At 46.2% G+C, this 21,434-nt stretch overlaps 1 protein-coding gene and 1 non-coding gene across 2 annotated transcripts in view; both read right to left on the bottom strand.

The window, feature by feature from the left end:
* Positions 1 to 21,434, bottom strand: part of SMAD5 (SMAD family member 5) — an 85,313-nt gene that overhangs the window by 46,173 nt on the left and 17,706 nt on the right. The window lies entirely within an intron of this gene.
* Positions 16,620 to 16,757, bottom strand: LOC114806705. Its single transcript, XR_003754767.1, has one exon. It is a non-coding gene; the product is annotated as a small nucleolar RNA SNORA7 (small nucleolar RNA).

Below are 21,434 nucleotides of genomic sequence, written 5' to 3'. Positions count from 1 at the left end.
GAGTGCCCAGAATAACGTCGAGCATCTATCAGGTGCACGGTGCTACCCTGCGTGCCCGCCTACGGAACGACGCCGAGCTCCCACTGTGTGCATGGCGCTGTACTCAATACAGCCCTCTAGATTCTCAGCTCGTCGTGGGCAGGGAATGTGTGCCTCAGATGGCTGTGTTGTACCCGCCCAGGCGCTCGGAACAGAGCTGTGCACACAGCACTCAATAAATACGAGTGACCGACTGTTCTAAACGTCCGCGGTGTACACGACGCCACCGAGAACCTTCTCCATGCAAGGCGTCGAACTGGGTCCCTGGCAGAGTGGTTATCGTCGCGGTGCCTGGCTTAAAGGCATTTACAGTCCGCTGGGGGAGGTGGGTAGACCCGATACGTTTGCATCCTGGAGGAAAAACAAAGATACATCTGGGATGGCAAGAGTATGCAAAAATAAATAAAGAAATAAATGGACTACCTATATTCATCGATGGTATTTATTGGGCCCCTGCTGTGCAAAGCACCCTACTGAACCCTTGCAATTGCACACTAGAAGCAAGGCCCGCATTCCTTGCCCTCGAGGAGTTTACAATACAATGACTGAGTCAAAAAAAAAAATATAAATAGTAAGAGGAGGAAAAATAGGGAAACAGGTAGGACAGATGTCAGGATGAATGACCTGAACAAATAATTAAATATACAAATACGATATATAGGCACATTTCCTCTCCATCCAAACCGCTACCTTGTCAGTACAATCACTCATTGTATCCCGACTGGGTTACTGCATCAGCATCCTTTCTGATCTCCCAACCTCCTGTCTCTCCTCACTTAAGTCTATATATACTTCACTCTGCTGCTTGGATTATCATTCTATAGAAAGGAGCTGGGCACGTCACTCCCCTCCTCCGAAATCTCCAACAGTTGCCTAATCAACCTTTGTATCAAGCGAAAACTCCTCAACTATTGGCTTCAAAGCTCTCCATCACCTTGCCCCCCCCACACCTCACCTCCCTTTTCTCTTACAGCCAAGCCCACACACTCCACTCCTCTGCCGCTAACCTCCTCACTGTGCCTTATTCTCGCCTGTCCCGCCGTCGACCCCTGGCCCCCGTCTTACCTTTGGCCTGGAATGCCCTCCCTCCTCACATCCACCAAACTAGCACACTTCCCCCCTTCAAAGCCCTAGTGAAAGCTCACCTCTTCCAGGAGGCCTTCCCAGACTGAGCCTCCCTTTTCCTCAGCTCCTCCTCTCCTCCCTCTCGCCCCTACTTCCTCCCTCTGCTCTACCCCCCTTCCTGCCCCACAGCACTTGTGTATATATGTATATATTATTCTATTTATCTTATTAATGATGTGCCTATATCTACAATTCTATTAATTTATATTGATGTCTGTCTACTTGTTTTGTTTTGTTGTCTGTCTCCCCGCTTCTAGACTGTGAGCCCATTGTTGGGTAGGGATTGTCTCTATTTGTTGCCAAAATGTACTTTCCAAGTGTTTAGTACAGTGCTCTGCACAGAGGAAGTGCTCAATAAATACGATTGAATGAATGAACGAATGACTGAGTGCTGAGGATAGGAATACAATACATGCTAAGCACTGTAGGTTTTTTATGTTATTATTATTAGTATTTGCTAAGGGCTCATAAGGTGCCAGGCACTGTCCTAAGGACTGGGTAGATATATTCAGGTTGGACATAGTCTATGTTACACATGGGGCTCACAATCTTAATCCCTATTTTACAAATGAGGTAACTGAGGCATAGAGAAGTTAAGTGGCTTACCCTAGGTCACATAACAGACAAGTGGCAGAGCCCGGATTGGAACCCAGGTGCTTCTGACTTCCAGGCCTGGGCTCTATTCACTAGGCCATGCTGCAGTTCCGCTGAATTGACTCACTGTGTTGTGAATTAATTGGGAAAGGCCTAGGGGAGATGCGATTTTAGGAGGGCTTTGGGAAGCTGGGAAGAGCTGCTGACCTATGATAATAATAGTAATATTAATAATAGTGTATGTTCTGCACTTTCTATGTTTCGAGGATTATGCTAAGCACTGGGGTAGATATAATACTCCTAAGGATGACTGCTGAGATGGAACAGAGTAGTAGAAATTCAAATTAGTTGGGAAATGCTTTTCTTGAGGTTTGTAGGACTTTGAAGGTGGGAAAGACCGTGGGTTAGCAGATTACAAGGAGGAGGACATCTCAGGCAGCAGATGCTCAGGCACAATGGGTCCAGGACAGGAGGGTCCAGAGGGAAGTACTGTGGATGTAGCCTCCCATCAGGATGAGCCTCAAGTTCTGAGACTTTAGAACTCAGAACACGTGCGGAGGAATTGATTACAGTCTGGGTAGCTTGCGCCACCCCACAGGCCAGCTCTTCCTTGTCAGTCATGTCCCTGCTAGGGCGAGGTGCAGGACACTGCCAAAGACGCGTGGTCTTTGAGCTCATTAATCCCCTGCAGACCGACTCGGGGCCAGAACCCAGGGCTCCTGCTATAGTAGGTTGCTTCCCTTGGAACAAGCCTAAGGTGTGGAATTGGGTGTCATGGATAAAGAGAGGAGAAGAAGTGAAGACTTGGTGGAGAACCTTGAAAAGAAGTGAAGACTTGGTGGAGAACCTTGAAACCAATGCTCAGGGGCTAGTCCAGGGTCCTCATGAAGAACGGAAATGAAAGGTGACCAGATTTTTACCCCTGCACCTTGTTCATCAAAGTGATAATGAACAGGACTAAACCGGGATGGATATTAACTTGGAAGGCAGAAATGAAAATCCAAGTGTCCTTGATAAAACAGAGAAATGCTCTACCCCAGTACAGCACGCAATAAAGGAGGAACAAGGAGAAGTGGGGCTATAAAGGGACAAAATCCCAACCCCCCCAAAATACAGGATTACAGGACTCGGGGAAAACTGGTTAGGCTCACTACACCTTCAAAGCCCTCCTGAAACCAGAGTTCCCCCAAAAGCCTTTCCCCGACTAACCCCTCATTTCCACCATTACCTCTCCCTTCTGTTTCGCCTGTGTGCTTGGATCTGTACACTTTCAACACTTCATATTCACCCCACCCTCAGCACCAAAGGACTTATATTAATTTGTTTTTACCCTGCCATTTCTCCTATTTCTAATTTACTTCAATGTCCATCTTCTCCAGACTCCCTGTGGGCAGAGATTGTGTTGACCAAGTCCACTGGGTAGAGTGCTCTGCATACAATATGTGCTCAGTAAATACCATTGATTGAATGAAGTGCCGGGAAATGAGAACCAAGGGTCAAAGTGCACCACAAGCTGCAGACACAATCAGCCCTGTTGTGCGGCTGGATTGTCCTAATAGGAGGATGACAAGGAGAAATCTCTTCTTCTACCCTCTGCATGAGCAGGCAGTTGTCATGGAGTTGTGACCAGTTAAGAATAAGTTTCTTTAAAAGGCTGCAGATAAACTCTGAGGGGATAGAAAAGTGTACAGGAAATAGTGGGGGAAAGGTTCACACCCAATAAGGAAAGCATAATGGAATCCATGCTTCGTGGCACCTCAGTACCCTAATCACGGTTCAAGTTGCGAAGAGGTCTGTGAGGAGAATTCTAAGGAGTGGTTACCACATCCACAGAGGGCCAAACAAGAGGAGGAAACAGGCTTAGGCATCAGGAAAGAATTTGATTGTAGATGAGGAAATACCTCTGGACTGTAAACTAGCATCTATAACAGGTAAACAGACCAAGAGTTGGAAAAACATAAAAGGAATCTTGGCAGATAGCTCTTGCTGCTTGAGCAGTTGCTACAGTCTGGCTTGATTGTCAAATCAATGAAAGAGAGATTGGTAATGAGTGTTTCTTGCCTCATTTCAGCAAGGTTTGACCGGTCATGCCACGTTGACTCAGGGAGGCACAGCAGCAGCAGCAGCAGTTCTGAGGTAGTTTCCTCTTGGGTGCTTGTTGATTGCTGACTGGCTCCGGAACTCCAAGAGCACCCACTCACTCACCCACTACCTCATTCTCCTGCCTCCAACCCCTTGTTCTGCCCTTCCTCTTCCCTGGAACCTCCTTCCCTTTCAAGTCAGCCAGACCACAGCTCTCCCTCCTTCAAAGCTTTTCTGAAACCACCGCTTGCCCAGGAGGCCTTCTCTAGTTAATCAATCAATCAATCCATCATAGTTATTGAGGGCTTACTGAGTGCAGAGCACTGTACTAAGCATTGGGAGAGTACAACACATTATAACAGACACAGTCCCTGTCCACAGTGAGTTTACAGTCTCGAGAGGGAGAGACAGACATCGATATAAATGAATTATGGATGTGTACGTAAGTGCCGTGGAGCTGGGGTGGGGGTGAATAAAGGGAGCAAGTCTGGGAAATGCAGAAGGGAGTGGGAAGAGAAGGAATGAGGGCTTAGTGGAATGAAGACTTAGTCAGAGAAGGCCTCTTGGAGGAGATGTGCCTTCAATAAGGCTTTGAAGGTGGGGAGACTAATTGTCTGTCGGATATGAAAAGGGACGGCGTTCCAGGCCAGAGGCAGGATGTGGGTGAGAAGTTGGGGGCGAGGTAGATGAGACTGAGGTACAGCTCGTAGGTTGGCATTAGAGGAGCGAAGCATGCGTGCTGGGTTGCAGTAGGAGAGTAGCGAGGTGAGGTAGTAGGGGGCAAAGTGGTTGAGAACTTTAAAGCCAATGATAAGGAGTTTCTGTTTGATGGGGACGTGGATGGGCAACCACTGGAGGTTCTTGAGTAGGGAAGCACTCCCAGAGGCCTTCCCCTACTCCCTCTCCCCACCGCATCACTGACACACTCGGGTCTGTACCCCTGATGTACAGCATTTATGTACATGATCCACAATTTATTTTAATGTCTAGCTCCCTTTCCTGACTGTAAGCTTCTTGTGGGCAGGAAATGTGTCTACCAACTTTGTACCCTCCCAAGCTCTCAGTACAGTGCTCTGCACAGAGTAAGTGCTCAATAAATTCCACCGATTGACCGATTGCTCTGACTCCCAGGGACTGCTGTGAGGCCACTCATAACGGCAGGAAGAAGAAAGGACAACGATGGGTGATTGGAGAAGACTGAGATTCTTTCTTTTCTCTGAGATCAAGAAAGCTATGTTTGGGTCCTGAGTCCTTCTGAAAGCAGGCTGAAGAGGATGTGTTTTTTTGTCTCGAACTGCTTGGTTTTTGTTTTTTTCAATTTTCCATGTTCATTCATTCATTCATTCATTCATTCAATAGTATTTATTGAGCGCTTACCTTGTGCAGAGCACTGTACTAAGCATTTGGAATGTACAATTCGGCAACTGATAGAGACAATCCCTGCCCAACGACGGGCTCATGGTCTAAACGGTGGAGACAGACAACAAAACAAAACTGAGCAAAACAAAACAAGTAGTCTGGGGTAAATATCATCAAGATAAATAGAATCATATATGCACATCATTAGCAAAATAGAGTAATAATACATACAAATATGCACAGTGCTGTGGGGAGGGGAAAGGGGAAGAGCAGAGGGCGGGAGAAGGGGGAATGGGGAGGGGAGGGGAAGCAGAGGGAAAGGGAGGGCTCAGCCTGGGAAGGCTTCCTGGAGAAGGTGAGCTCTCAGTAGGACTTTGAAGAGGGGAAGAGAATTAGTTTGGCAGACTTGAGAAGGGAGGGCATTCCAGGTCAGCGGTAGGACGTGGGCTAGGGGTCGAAGGCGGGACAGGCGCGAACGAGGGATCGTGAAGACATGAGCAGCAGAGGAGCTGAGTGTATGGGGTGGGCTGTAGTAGGAGAGAAGGGAGGTGAGGTAGGCGGGGGCGAGGTGATGGAGAGCTTTGAAGCCAAGAGTGAGGAGTTTTTGTTTCGTGCAAAGGTTGACAGGCAACCACAGGAGGTTTTTGAAGAGGGGAATGACATGCCCAGAGCGTTACTGTAGGAAGATGATCAGGGCAGCGGAATGAAGAGTAGACTGGAGTGGGGAGAGACAGAAGGATGGGAGATCAGAGAGGAAGCTGACACAATAATCCAGTAGGGATATTATGAGAGCTTGTTCCAGCAAGGTAGCAGTTTGGATGGAGAGGAAAGGGCGGATCTTGGCGATCTTGTGAAGGTGAGAACGTCATCAGCCATAAAGTCATCACAGTGATCCCTGTGACATTTTGGAGGAGGATATCATCCATTATTCTGTAAGAATGCAAGCTCCTTGAGGGCAGGGGACCTGTGTTTGCCTTCTGGTGTACCGTCCCAAAGGCTTAATTCAGTGCTTCACTCTCATTAGACCATATCGCTGAATGATCGAAAATGAGGAAAGACTGTAGAAAAATTCCTGACCTTGTCAAGCTTTTTCAATCATTCTCAACAGAAACCCTAGAGAGGAATTCTGATTTACTACATGGAGAGAAACTACACAATTATTTCCTTGGGAAGCAGTGTGGCCTAATGGAAAGAGCACAGGCCTAGGACATTGGGTTCCAGTCTTGGATCTACCACTTGCCTGCTGTGTGACCTTGGAGAAGTCACTGACATTCTCTGTGCTTCAGTTTCCTCAACTGTAAAGTAGTGATTCAATACCTCTTCTTCCTACTTAAGACCATTCATTCAATTGTATTTATTGAGCGCTTACTGAGTGCACAGCACTGTACTAAGCACTTGGACAGTACGATTCAGCAACAAAGAGAGACAGTCCCTGCCCACATCAGCTCACAGTCTAGAGCCCATGTGGGTGAGGGACTGTGTTTAACCTGCGGATACTGTATCTACCCCAGTGCCCTTTATGGGACAGGGACTGTAACTGGTCCGACTACCTTGTATCTACCCCAGCACCTGTACAGCTTAACAAACATCATTATTATTATTTTCAATTTAATCAACTGCAACAAAAGTTTCCTAGAATGTTCCTGATTCTGATCACGGTATCATACTTCATCACTCCTTAACCTACTACTGTTCCTATAAAGCCACCATACCTAAACAACAACTTCTGAGCTCCCCAGTTTAACAATAATAATAATAATAATAAAATTAATGATAACATTTGTTGCATTTTAAAATACTTCCTACATTCCTACTGTACTAAGTATGATGTAAACAAATTGGACATGGTCCCTGTCCCACATTGTGCTCACAGTCATAGTGGTTGGGAGAAAAGTAATTAAATCCCCATTTTACAGATGAGGAAACTGAAGCCCAGAGAAATTAAATGACTTGCCCAAGGTCATAGAGCAAACAAGTGACGGCGTTGGGTTTAGAACCCAGGTCTCCTCATTCCCAGGCCCATGTTCTTTCCACCGGGCCACGCTGCTTCAGTGGAGTTGTAATAATTTAACAAATTCTCTCAGGCCTGACTACCCACACTCAGTAATCAGAGAGCAGCTGCTTAAAAAACAGAACTTCGCAAGGAGGGAGTGAGGTGCAGCTAAGAAAGGACTGGGGTCCTTTCTCAATTTTCCATCTCTACTCTCGTTGTTTAAGCTCCAGTACATCTACTAGCCAGAATTCCCTTCTTTCGGGAAGATTCCAAACTCCCCTGAGGATTGAGGAACCTGTAGTTCCCAACCACAGCAGGCAAGAAGCTAGGAAGCAGAGTGGGCTAGTTTATCCACAGATTTATTCTGGTGTAAGTATGGTCCTGGGACCCAGAGGACCTGGGTACTAATCCTGGCTCTGCCACTTGCCTGCTGTGTGACTTGGGCAAGTCACTCAACTTCCTCAACTGCAAAATGGCGATTTGACATTCCTTCTTAAGAGTGTGAGCCCCACGTGGGACATGGTCTGTATTTGGCCTGACAAACTTGTGTCTATCATAGTGCTTGACACAAAGTAAGTGCTTAACAAATACCACTAAAAAAAAGAAAGAGGGTAATAGACTTATTTCTCAGCATCAGAGAAAAACTGAATAAATGCACCTTATCCTCTGGTGGTCACTCGCTGCTTAGAATTCCTTAACTCCCATTCTCTCCTGGACCCCCTGGAGAGTCTGGAATCTGGCTTCCATCCCCTCCACTCTCCCGAGACTGCTCTCTCTAAGGTCACCCATGACCTCCTTCTTGCCAAATCCAATGGCTCCTACTCTATTCTAATCCTCCTTGACCTCTCAGCTGCCTTTGACACTGTCGTCCATCCCCTTCTCCTCCACACCTTTTCTCACCTTGGCTTCGCGGACTCCATCCTCTCCTGGTTCTCCTCTTATCTCTCTGGCCGGTCATTCTCTGTCTCCTTTGCAGGCTCATCCTCCCCCTCCCATCCTCTAACTGTTGGAGTTCCTCAAGGGTCAGTTCTTGGCCCTCTTCTGTTCTCCATTTACACTCACTCCCTCGGTGAACTCATCCGCTCTCACAGATTCAACTATCATCTCTATGCAGATGACACACAGATCTACATCTCTGCCCCTGTCCTCTCCCCTTCCCTTCAGGCTCGTATCTCCTCCTGCCTCCAGGATGTCTCTACCTGGATGTCTGCCCGCCACCTAAAACTCACCATGACCAAAACTGAGTTCCTCATCTTCCCTCCCAAGCCCGGTCCTCTCCCTGACTTCCCTATCACCGTGGATGGTACGACCATCCTTCCCGTCTCTCAGGCCCGCAACCTCGGTGTCATCTTTGTCTCGGCTCTCTCGTTCACCCCACACATCCGATCCATTACCAAAACCTGCCGGTCTCACCTTTATGATATCGCCAAGATCCGCCCTTTCCTCTCCACCCAAATGGCTACCTTAGTGCTACAGGCTTTCGTAATATCCTGGCTAGACTACTGTGTCAGCCTTCTCTCTGATCTCCCTTCCTCCTCTCTCTCCCCGCTCCAGTCTATTCTTCACTCCGCTGCCCAGCTCATCTTCCTGCAGAAACGCTCTGGGCATGTCACTCCCCTTCTTAAAAACCTCCAGTGGTTGCCTAACGACCTCTGCACAAAACAAAAACTTCTCACTCTAGGCTTCAAGACTCTCCATCACCTTTCCCCTTCCTACCTCTCCCTTCTCTCTTTCTACTGCCCACCCCGCACGCTCTGCTCCTCTGCCGCCCACCTCCTCACCGTCCCTCGGCCTCGCCTATCCCGCCGCCGACCCCTGTGCCACGTCCTCCCACGGTCCTGGAACGCCCTCCCTCCTCACCTCCACCAAACTAATTCTCTTCCCCTCTTCAAAACCCTACTTAAAGCTCACTTCCTCCAAGAGGCCTTCCCAGATTGAGCTCCCCTTTTCCCTCTTCTCCCTCTACCCCCCCTTCACCTCTCCACAGCTAAACCCTCTTCTCCCCCCTTTCCCTCTGCTCCTCCCCCTCTCCCGTCCCATCCCCTCAGCACTGTACTCGTCCGCTCAACTGTATATATCTTCATTACCCTATTTGTTAATGAGATGTACATCACCCTGATTCTATTTATTTGCTATTGTTTTAATGAGATGTTCTTCCCCTTGATTCTATTTATTGCCATTGTTCTTGTCTGTCCATCTCCCCCGATTAGACTGTAAGCCTGTCAAAGGGCAGGAACTGTCTCTATCTGTTACTGATTTGTACATTCCAAGCGCTTAGTACAGTGCTCTGCACATAGTAAGCACTCAATAAATACTATTGAATGAATGAATGAATGAATGAATGATAAGTTAGCCACCATTCGCATGGTCAAGATCCATGATAGTGTCAGTTAGGCACTCAGTCAGCCTGGCCCCAAAGAGGCTCAAGGCTAAAACAGAAACTCCTACTTAAAAAATCCATTTGCAAAAAATAGCAGTTCCTTTTGTAGACCTGCTATCCCAGTTCATCCTCACAGGTTCGCAGAAAAACAAGACACAACCACAGAAAATGGAAATAGAAAGCAAAGGCAGAATATATTACATTTCCTTGAGAACTACTGTGTGGCTCTCTAGGGATGGATTTATCGCTTTGCCTCCTGTCGGTCCTGAGCGTATTGCCACTCACTTTTTTTTATCTATGAAGTCTTGAATTATAGAACTGTTATTTATTTTGAATATAGACTTACTCTGCTTTTCCTACCTTCAAAATCCCATCTTCTCCAAGGTGCCTTCCCCAACTGAGCCCTCATCTTTTCCCCTATTCACCCTCCCTTCCGGATCACCTATGCACTTGGGTTGGTATCCTTTAAGCATTTAATATTCACCCCACTCTCAGGCCCACAGTATCTATGTACATATATCCTTATACACTCCTATGTCCCCATCTATAATTTATTTCAATGCCTGTCTTCCCCTTTAAACTATAAGCTCCCTTTTGGGCAAGAACTGTGTCTACCAACTCTTTTGTAAGGTAATAATAATTACAATGATGGGATTTGTTAAGCGCTTACTATGTGCCAAGCACTGTTCTAAGTGCTAGGGTAGATACAGGGTAATCAGGTTGTCCCATGTGGGGCTCACAGTCTTCATCCTCATTTTACAGATGAGATAACAGAGGCACAGAGAAGTTAAGCGGCTTGCCCAAGGTCACACAGCTGATAAGTGGGGGAGCAGAGTTTAGAACCCAGGTCCTCTGACTCCCAAGCCCGGGCTCTTTCCACTAAACCAGGCTGTACTCTCCCAAGCACTTAGTACAGTGCTCTGCACACAGTAAACTCTCAATAAATACCATGGAGGGATTGACTATGAGCTTATATGGCAGTGCTGTTGGTTCCCGCCTTATGTAAAGGTCCCTGGCTCCTCTGGCTCTTGGCAGACCTCTTGGCAGTTACCTGTATTGTGACTCATTTCACGCCTTGCTATGACTTGGCCATGACTGGTCTGTTGGGCAATGGGCAGTGTGGTGCTTAATGAGCATTCATGCATTCAATCGTATTTGTTGAGCGCTTACTGTCTGCAGAGCACTGTACTAAGCGCTTGGGAGAATGCAGTATAACAATAAACAGAAACATTCCCTGCCCACAATGAGCTTCCAGTTTAAAGGGGGAGACAGAAATTAAATAGAATTTAGATAAGTACCTAAGGGGTGTGGGGCTGAGATGAGGAGATGTACAAAGGGAGCAAGTCAGGGCAATTTAGAAGGGAGTGAGAAAAGAGGAAAGGAGGGCTTAGTCAGGGGAGGCCTCTTGAAGGAGATGTGCCTTCGATAAAGTTTTGAAGGGTGGGGAGAGTAACTGTCTGCCAGATTTGAGGAGGGAGGGCGTTCCTGGGCAGAAGCAGGACATGGCCAAGGGGTTAACAATAATAATAATAATAATGTTGGTATTTGTTAAGCGCTTACTATGTGCAGAGCACTGTTCTAAGTGCTGGGGTAGATACAGGGTAATCAGGTTGTCCCACGTGAGGCTCACAGTCTTCATCCCCATTTTACAGATGAGGTATCTGAGGCACAGAGAAGTGAAGTGACTTGCCCACAGTCACACAGCTGACAAGTGGCAGATCCGGGATTCGAACCCATGACCTCTGACTCCCAAGCCCGGGCTCTTTCCACTGAGCCATGCTGCTTCTCTAGACGAGATTGAGTTCGAGTTCAAGATGGAGCACTTACTGAGGGCTTGGGAGGGAACAGCATAAATAAGAGAATAAGAGACTGAGGGATCTCTGCCCTCAAAGAGTTTAGAGCCTAGTGGATTGACAGCAGCTTCTGGGAATATTCTTTGTGCATCCCTCCACGGTCCAGCACCTCGAAGAAATGCCAGCCCACACCTTGGGGGAACAGGGAACAGGAGAGTACTGATAGGGAGTGCCTGGAGCAATGGGAAATAGAGTAGAGAGGAGCTGGTGCTGGGATGGGGGGGTGGGGGCTGGAGGAGGCGGGGCAGAGAGAGGATGGTCCAGTTATTTCTGGAAGGAATGCCTAGGAGACTGTGACAGGGGCACCCTCGGAAGAAAACCAGGACTAGAGTGGTTTTGGAAAATGACCCTAAGGTGGCTACGGTGGAGACACTAGGATCGGAATACGAAGTGTTTGTGTGATCCTTGGAGACCGTTTGGTACATACAGAGCCTCCCTCAGGAAAAAATATCTTGACTAGGAATAATAAATACAATAAAGGGAAGACAGGGGATAGAACATGCATTCTGTGAATTTATCTAATTCTTTTACTTTCCAAAGCACTTCCGTGTCAGTTACCTGATTTCATCCTCACAACACCTCCTTGAGGTAAGCAGAGACAAGTATAATTATCCCCATTTTACAGACGAAGAAGCCAAGGCCCAGAAAGGGTAAATGACTTCCTCAAGGTCACACTGCAAACTGAAGCCCAAGCCCCAACTGGGGCTGGAGGCCAGGCCTCCTGACTGTTTAGACCTATGCTAGAACCAGGCCACCTCTCACACACCTTGGTGTAGTCATTCATTCATTCAATCGTATTTATTAAGCACTTACTGTGTGCAGAACACTGTACTAAGCGCTTGAAAAGTATAATTGGGCTACAGATAAAGACAATCCCTACCTAACAATAGACTCACAGTCTAGAAGGGGGAGACAGACAACAAACCAAAACAAGTAGGCAAGCATCAATAGCATAAAAATAGATCAAGAGAATTATAGATATATACACATCATTAATAAAATAAATAGAATAATAAATATGTACAAATATACACAAGTACTGTGGGGCGGGGAGGGGGTAGAGCAGAGGGAGGGAGTAGGGGCAATGGGGAGGGGAGGAAGAGAGAAAAAGGGGGGCTCATTCTGGGAAGGCCTCTTGGAAGAGGTGAGCTCTCATTAGGGCTTTGAAGGGGGGAAGAGAGCTAGTTTGGCAGATGTGAGGAAGGAGGGCATTCCAGGCCAGAGGTAGGATGGGTCGACGGCAGGACAGGCGAGAACGAGGCACAGTGAGGAGGTTAGCGGCCGAGGAGCGGAGTGTGCGGGCTGGGCTGTAGAAGGAGAGAAGGGAGGTGAGGTAGGAGAGGGCAACGTGATGGAAAGCTTTGAAGCTAATAGTGAGGAGTTTTCGCTTCATGCGAAGGTTGAGGGGCAACCACTGGAGATTTTTGAGGAGGGGGGTGATTTGCCCAGAACGTTTCTGTAGAAAGATAATCCAGGCAGGAGAGTGAAGTATAGACTGAAGCGGGGAGAGACAAGAGGTTGGGAGAGTATGTCTGTGCGACTGTTTAGCTTGCCCTCGGTTACCAGCCCATGTCACTACATTTCATGGAAGTCTTCTTAGCTCACACTTAACCTTCATTTCTCCAATCCATATATCACTCTGATGCCCAGGTCATTTTTCTCAACCATCATTCTACACACATCTCCCAACCCCTCAAACCCTCCAATAGCCCATCCAACTGAACATTAAGCGGAAGAACCTGATCATTGGCTTTAAGGCACTCAATCAGCTCACTTCCTACCTCATCCTGGCTCCTCTCTCACTATAAACCAGCTTTTTGTTTGTTTTTTATGGTATTCGTCGAGTGCTTACAATGTATCAGGCTGTTCTAAGAGCTGGGGTGGACAAAAGATAATCAGGTTGGACACCATCCATGTCCCACAGTCTTAATTCCCATGTTAAAGATAAGGTAACTGAGGCACAGAGAAGTTAAGTGACTTACCCAAAGTCACACAGCAGGTAAGTGGCAGAGCAAGCATTAGAACCCAGGTCCTTCTGATTCCTAGGCCCGTGCTCTATCCATTAGGCCATGTTGCTTCTACTTGAAATTCATTAAGTGTCTGGTTTACTCAGTCCGTCAATCATATTTACAGAGCACTTACTGTGTCCTGAGCCGTGTACTAAGCACTGAGCACTGTTCAATATAACAATATAACAGCCAAATTCCCTGCCCACAGTGAACTTATAGGAAAGGGTGGATTTTAGCAGTGTTGTGAAGGTTGAACTGACAGGATTTGGAGACAGACTGAATATGTTGGTTGAATGAGAGAGATGAATCGAGGAAAACACCAAGGTTACCGGCGTATAAATCTGGGAGGTTGGTGGTGCTGTCTACAGTCAAGGGAGGACAAAATTTAGGTGGGAAGATAAGCTGTTTTGGACATGATAAATTTGAAGTGATGGTAGAGCATTCAAGTAGAGATATCTTGAAGGCAGGAGAAAATGCGAGACTGCAGAGAAAGAGAGAGATCAGGACTGGAGATGTAGATTTGGGACTCATTGACACAGAGGTGGTAGTTGTTGCCATGGGAGGGAATGAGTTCTCCAAGACAATGGGTGTAGATGGAGAATAGAAGGGGATGCTAGAATGAAATCTTAAGGAACACCCACAGTTTAGAGGGGGAGGTAGCCCCCAAAAGAGACTGAGAATGAGTGGCCAGAGAAATACGAGAACCAGGAGAGGACTATGTCAGTGAAACTGAGGTTGGATAGTGTTTCCAGGAGAAGGAGGTGGTCAACAATGTCAAAGGCAGCTGAGGGGCCGAAGAGGATTAGGATGGAGTAGAGGCAGTTGAATTTGGCCAGAGGGAGATCATTTGTGACCTTAGAGAGGGTAGTTTCTGCAGAGGATTGAAGCCAGATTAGAGGGAGTTGAGGGGAGAACTGGAGGAGAGGAATGTGAGTCAGCCAGGGTAGACAACTCACTCAAGGAGTTTGAAGAGGAATGGTAGGTGGGAGATGGGGCGATAGCTGGAGGGAACTGTGGGGTCAAGGGAAGATTTTTTAGGATGGGGAGACATGAGCAGTGGGGAAGAAGCCATTGGAGAGCAAACAGTTGAAGATGGAGGTCAGGGCGGGAAGAAGGGAGGAAGCAAGTGTTTTGATAAGAATGTTGGTTTGAGTCCACCTGAACCAAGAACGTATCTCTTATTCCCAGCCATGAAACCAGCCTGTCATTATGCTAATAAAACTGGCCAAATGACCATCCTCTGGTGCACTAACTACCAAAGGGTTACTCCAGAAAAACCTGGAACATTAAAATACTAAGTGGGAAAAAGTCCTTTCTGCAAAGCTGTTGGCCTTTCTTCAGGCTATCAGTCTAACAATAGCTCTGGCTCCCCCAAAGAGGACAAAACAATGGACCCATTCAAGTTCTTTATGTAACTTAATTAATAAACCAAATAACAACAAATTAGCAATAACCCCTTTAAATGCTGCTCAGTTTCCCACCACGTTAACCGTACCAGCAAATCTAATATGCTGGTTCCAGAGAAAAGCCCCTTTGGGAATTATTTGGCCAGAAAAACAAGAACAGGTCGGCACCTGGGCTAATGGAATGCAGAACAAAACCAAAATCATCATTTACTATTGAGAAAACATAAACAAAGCAACAGGAAATCTTCTCAGTCTTAGAACAATGATCCTTTGGCCTAAGATGGTCTTCAAAACTCCAATGCGGGGAACAGCCAAGAAAATTCAAGTTCAAGTTATTTATTTACTAACCAGTCCCACTCTCTAGACTATTTTCTTCCTATCTTGAATTTTTTTTAATCTCTCTCCCTATTAAGCTCCTTGAAGTAAGGTTACTTAAGCTCCTTAAGTAAGCTCCATGAAGGGAGGCACTGGTTCTTTTATGAGAAGCAGCATGGCTTAGTGGAAAGAGCATGGGCTTGGGAGTCAGAGGTCAGGGGTTCTAATCCCGGCTCCGCCACTTATCAGCTGGTTGACTTTGGGCAAGTCACAACTTCTCTGTGCCTCAGTTACCTCATCTGGAAAATGGGGATTAAGACAGTGAGCTCCACGTGGGGCAACCTGATTACCTTGTATCTATACCAGTGCTTAGAACATTGCTTGGCACATAGTAAGTGCTTAACAAATACCATTATTATTATTATTATTTTACCTCTATTGTGCTCTCTCAAAGGCTTACCTCAGTAAGTATTGTATTCACAATAGCAGTAGGGTGGGTTGAATGTCGAGTGTTTGAAGGGCGCAGACCAATGAACATCCTTGGTTCTTATATATACCTTGACATATACTTTATACTTACTCAACTATTCATCTTTCCACACATTTGCTGTTCCTAGTTGTAGGAACTGATTGATAGAGCCACTTCAACTTCATCTGTAATCGAGAGGTCCTAGAAAGATGTGGATAACTTCATGGACAAGAGGTTGATGATGTTAGAGACGAAAGAGGAACAAATTAGTCATCAGATGATCATGCTAAAGAGGACAACAATTATACGGTTACCCCATGAATCTATCAGTGATGTTGTCAGCGTCTGAGCTGGTCCAGATGGGCCGTGGGTACTGTACTGACATTTCATATGTTCCTATATCTCAGTTTCTGTAGCATTATGCATCAAATGGCAAGTTCGGCAAATGCAGAATTTCAGTGATTCTAGCGAAAAGCAAAGTCCCCAGTCTCTGGTTCAGCCAATGGGTATCCTAGTCAACATAAGGAGAGAATGGGGGCCCAGGCTGACCTCTCCCCAGAGAAAACTGAAAGAGGTTTTCAGCTCAACAATCAGGGACTGCACCCACTACTCTTTCAGCTGTCTTACAACGTCTGCTATTGGCTCCTTGGGAGCTGATCAAGAGAGTGTGGATGACTCAGTGCACTTCACCACCGCTCTGGAAAAGTCCATCAAGGACAAATTCTGTTAATGGTGGACGACTCCTCCCTTCTTCCTCCAACCTCAAACTCAAGACCTAAGTGCTTATGCTGTTGAGTCGTTTCCAACCCATAGAAATTCCATGGATGCATCTCTCCCAGAACAACCCACCTCCATCTGCACTCGTTCTGGTAGTGTGTCCATAGCGTTTCCTTGATAAAAGTACAGAAGTGGTTTACCATTGCCTTCTTCCACACAGTAACTTGAGTCTCCACCCTCTCTTCCATGCTGCTGCTGCCCAGCACAGATGAGTTTTGACCTGTAGCAGATTGCCTTCCACTCGCTAGCCAGTGACCAAGCTACGAATGGAATGGGTGTGCCTCTGCTTGACTGTCTCTCTTTTAGCCAAGACTGGTAGAATACTAGAAACTCTCTAGGTGCGATCCTGTGAGGGGTAGACCTATGTAGCACTCGCTCCATAAATAATAATACAGAATGACAAAATCTTACCCTGGGCAAAATAAAATAAAATCATTGACCTGAATAAGTGACTGAAGTCAAGTGGAGCCTCTGAGTAATGCAGAAAATATTCATTTGTTTTCCATTAGCTAAAGACTATGGAGAAAATAAATACTTCTATACTACATCAGTCCCACAGCATTTATGTACATATTTGTAATTTATTTATTTATATTTATATCTGTCTCCTCCTCTAGACTGAAAGCTCCTTGTGGGCAGAGGACAGGTACAACACTGTTGTACTGCACTCTCCCAAGTCTTAGTACAGCGTTCTGCACAAGGAAAGTGCTCAATAAATACCACTGATTGATTGATTGACTGATTGATTGATTAGTAGGGAACACTGCTTTCTCTTTTTTATGATCAATGCAGAGAATCAGCATTAAATGATGTTCACAGACCAAATTTCCAAGATGCAACATTACCGGGACTCAGTAACTTACTTTGTCTAGCTGTCAGTAAAAAAACCCAAGGCAGACAAGTGAATAATCCTACCTGAAATTAACAGCTATGAAAATCAGTCAATCAATGAATGTGACAAATGTGGTAAATCTGACAAATTTCTCTGGCAAATGTGACCGAGAAATATTAAGGAAAGACAACAAACTAAAACACAGAGCTAGGCCAAAGTTGTTGCATATGTGCAGACACACAAGGCATCTGACCAGAGGGATTTCTGTTTTACGGGGGGGACAAAACTCACATTTGTTGAGCTAACTCTGTTGTATTTTACTCTCCCAAATTATTAGTACTCTGCACAGGGTACGTGCGCAATGAATACCACTGATTGATTGGTTGATTCAGCCCCAGTCCTTATTGGAGATCACACTGAATCCACCTCACTCTCCCCACTACAGATGAGCATAAACATGCATTCTATGGTAGATGACTCAGGGCAGGGAGAGAAGGCAAAGGTGTTATTCCCTATCTAGAGCAGCTCTGTAGAAGTTCAGTCTGGACTCCTAGGCTTCCGGAGGGCAGACTATTCCGACAGATAATCTATGACTAACAGCGGGGGTAGAGAAGAGTCTGGGGAACCCAGAGCTGGCCCCCAAACTTCCCTGGGGAATTCAATAACGGGACAAAGGGAGGCTCCCCTTCTCTCTACTTTCCAGAAGAAAAATTGCTAGGACTTTCCTACTTACAAAGGAAGTCGAGCCCCATTAGCAGAAGAAGAGGAGGAGGAAAGAGGGAAGAGAGAGTTGATAGAAGAGGAAGACTACTTGACTAGTGCATCAGCTTCCTTGCTGACTTCCCTGACTCCTGTCTCCTGCCACTCCAGTCCATATTTCACTCTCCTGCCCAGATCATTTTTCTAAAAGAACGTTCAGTCCACGTTTCCCCACTCCTCGAGAGACTCCAGTGGTTGCCCATCCACATCTGCATCAAACAGAAACTCCTATCAACTTTAAAGCAATCAGCTTCCCCCTCCTATTTTACCTCGCTGATTTCCTTCTGCAACTCAGTATACTCATTTCGTTCCTCTGACGCCAACCTACTCAATCAATGTACCTTGATCTCATCTATCTCGACCTCTCACCCACATCCTGACTCTGGCCTGGAACTCCCTCCCCTCCCTATCAATCAATCAAGCAATAAATTATTTATTGAGCAATGTGTGCAGAGCGCCATACTAATTGCTTGGGAGAAAATACAATATAATAGAGTTGGTAGACATGTTCCCTGCCCATATTGAGCTTAGAGTCTAGAAGGGGAGACAGATATTAATATAAATTAATAAATTAGAAATATGTACATAAGTGCAAGGGTGAAACAGAGGGAGAGGGAGTAGGGGAAATGAGGGCTTATTCGGAGAAGTCCTCTTGGAGGAGCTGTGATTTTAATAAAGCTGTGACGGCGGGGAGAGTGATGGCCTGTTATTAAAAGCACATCTCTGCCAAGACCATCCCCAACTAAGCCCTCATTTCCTCTTCTCCCACTCCCTTCTGTGCTTCCCTCACACTTGGATTTGTACCTTTTATCACCCCACCCTCAGTCCTACAGCATTCATTGACTTTATTTTGTCTCCCCCCTCTAGACTCTAAACTTCTTGTGGGAAGGGAATATGTCTACCAACTCTGTTACATTACACTCTCCCATGTGCATATTACAGAGCAGAGCACCTGATAAGAATTCAATAAATTCAATTGATTGAAGAGAGTGAGAGATTGTATGAGAGAGACAGAAAGAGAGAAGGGATTGAGGGAGAGGGTGGGAGAAAGGCTGAGCATTAGGGAGAGTACATATTAGAGAAGCAGCGTGGCTCAGTGGAAAGAACCTGGGCTTGGGAGTCAGAGGTCATGGGTTCTAACCCCGGCTCTGCCACTTGCCAGCTGTGTGACTTTGGGAAAGTCACTTAACTTCTCTATGCCTAGTTACCTCATCTGAAAAATGGGGATTAAAACTGTGAGCCCCACTTGGGACAACCTGATCACCTTGTATCCCCCCCTCCCAGCGCTTAGAACAGTGCTTTGCACATTGTAAGCACTTAATAAATATCACTATTATTATTATTATTATTATTATTATTATGACTTTACTCTCTTCTGCAGTAGAATTGTTCTCCAGTTTGAAAATGACACCACACTTCTAGGCCCTCCTCCATTTCTTATGCCATTGTTTAGTTTGATAATCAAAATGGCTTAGTAAGAGCCTTGGGGTTCCTATCCACTCTCTTGCAAAAAGCAGGGAAAAATGTCTTTATTCCAAATTCAGAGTGGTAATTGTAGTAGAGTACAGGGGTGGCAAGCCGCATGAACGGAAGAACTGCAAACCAAAGACAATACGGCCAAGAGCCGCAAAACAAAAATAAAGTTCCTTTAACCAGAACGGTGGGTGTGGGCGGGGGTGGGAGACAGCAGCGGGGGTGGGTGGAGGAGTGATGATGATGAGCAGTGGCAGTGAGCAAGCCCACTGGTGCCGAGGAGAGGGTGGGGCCGGGCCCTGCCTTCATCTCCCCTTCCCCCTCTCCCAGCCTGGGGCCACTTGGATGGATCCATCCCCTCCAGAAGGCACACTGCAGCCAGTCGCTGCGGCAACACAATAGATGATAAAGAGAGCTGCGTAGCAAGTAAAGAAGAGCCACTTGTCACTCACAAGCCGCAGTTGGGTCACCCAGGCTACAATAAGAAGCTCGTGGTAGTTGCATCCGAGTCTCCATGGCTCACCCGGCAGCAGCACCATCTAACTTGAACCATTTTGGCAGGAAGTCAGAGGTCCTGGCTAAGTGGCCCTAACCGACACATCCTTTATCCTCTCCCAGACTCTGTACAGAAGTTAACATAGAAGCAACTTTGAGAGCTCCAAGTCATCCTCTTCATCATCAAGGGTATTTACTGAGTGCTCACTGTGAGCAGAGCACTGTACTAAGCGTTTGGCAGAGTACAACAGGGTTGGTAGTCACATTCCCCGCCCACGATGAGCAAGCGCTGGTAAGCCTTTTCACCCGATCGGCCAGGCAATCGTGGCAGATAGTAAGTCTCAGTAAAACAGGTGCCATATCAGCCTGCACCAAGGAATCTGTATACACGACCCAATATTCACATTAGCAACACATAGCTTAACGCCACCACGGAATTCTGTTACCTAGGCAGCACACCGACCAACAATGCAACATGAGACAAGGAAGTAGAACGCCGAATCAAGATGGCCAGAAATTTGGCATGGGGTTGGGGTCCAGATCACACTAGAGGTCTACGGAGCTGAAGTGCTGCCTAGCCTTGTATATTCATTCATTCAATCATATTTATTGAGTGCTTACGGTGTGCCAAGCACTGTACTAACCTCTTATAAATGTAAGACCTGGACATCATAGGTGCCACGTCCGACTCCCTGAAGAGTCCCACAAGTGTCACTCTCGGGCCATGCTCAGTATCAAATGGCAAGACAAGATCATGAGCAATGGAGTTAGAATTGAAGCTATGTTCACCTTAACAGAGCCGTGCTGGGCAGGACACATGAAGAGAATGAGCAGCAACAGGATACTCAAACGGCTGCTGTGTAAAAAGCTAAAATTGGAAAACTGAAAGTGAGGAGGGCAGAGGAAGCATTTTAAGGATATGGTAAAAAAAAAAAGATTCAGACAATGCTAATTCCTAACTGAAAACTTGGAGTCAATTCATTCATTCATTCCTTCAATCGTATTTATTGAGTGCTTATTGTGTACAGAACACTGGATTAAGCACTTGGGAAGTACAATTCAGGATTAAGAGTGACAATCCCTGCCCACACCGGGCTCGAGTCATTCAATCCATCATCAATTATTCAATTGATCAGTGGCATTTATTTAGCATTTACCATGTGCAGAGCTCTTTACTAAGCACTTGGAAGAATGCAGCAGAGTTGGTAGACATCTTCTCTGCCCACAAGGAGTATCATCATACAGTCAATGATATTTATCGAGTGCTTACTGTTTACAGTGCATGTTCTAAATGCTTGGGAGAGTTCAGTACAATAGAGTAAGTGGACATAATCCCTGCCTTCGAGGAGATTATAATGTACCGGACTGCCAAAATAAATTACAGTAGGGGAGGCAACCAATTATAAAGATATGCACATTAAGTGCTGTGGGGAGGAGGATGGGGTGAGAACTTGAGTATTAGAAGGTGTGGGCT

The sequence above is a fragment of the Ornithorhynchus anatinus genome, chromosome X1 (assembly GCF_004115215.2).
Source record: "Ornithorhynchus anatinus isolate Pmale09 chromosome X1, mOrnAna1.pri.v4, whole genome shotgun sequence".
In the NCBI taxonomy this organism is placed as follows: domain Eukaryota; kingdom Metazoa; phylum Chordata; class Mammalia; order Monotremata; family Ornithorhynchidae; genus Ornithorhynchus; species Ornithorhynchus anatinus.
Note: the sequence above shows the minus strand (reverse complement) of the source record. Positions and strands in the feature narration are given on the sequence as shown.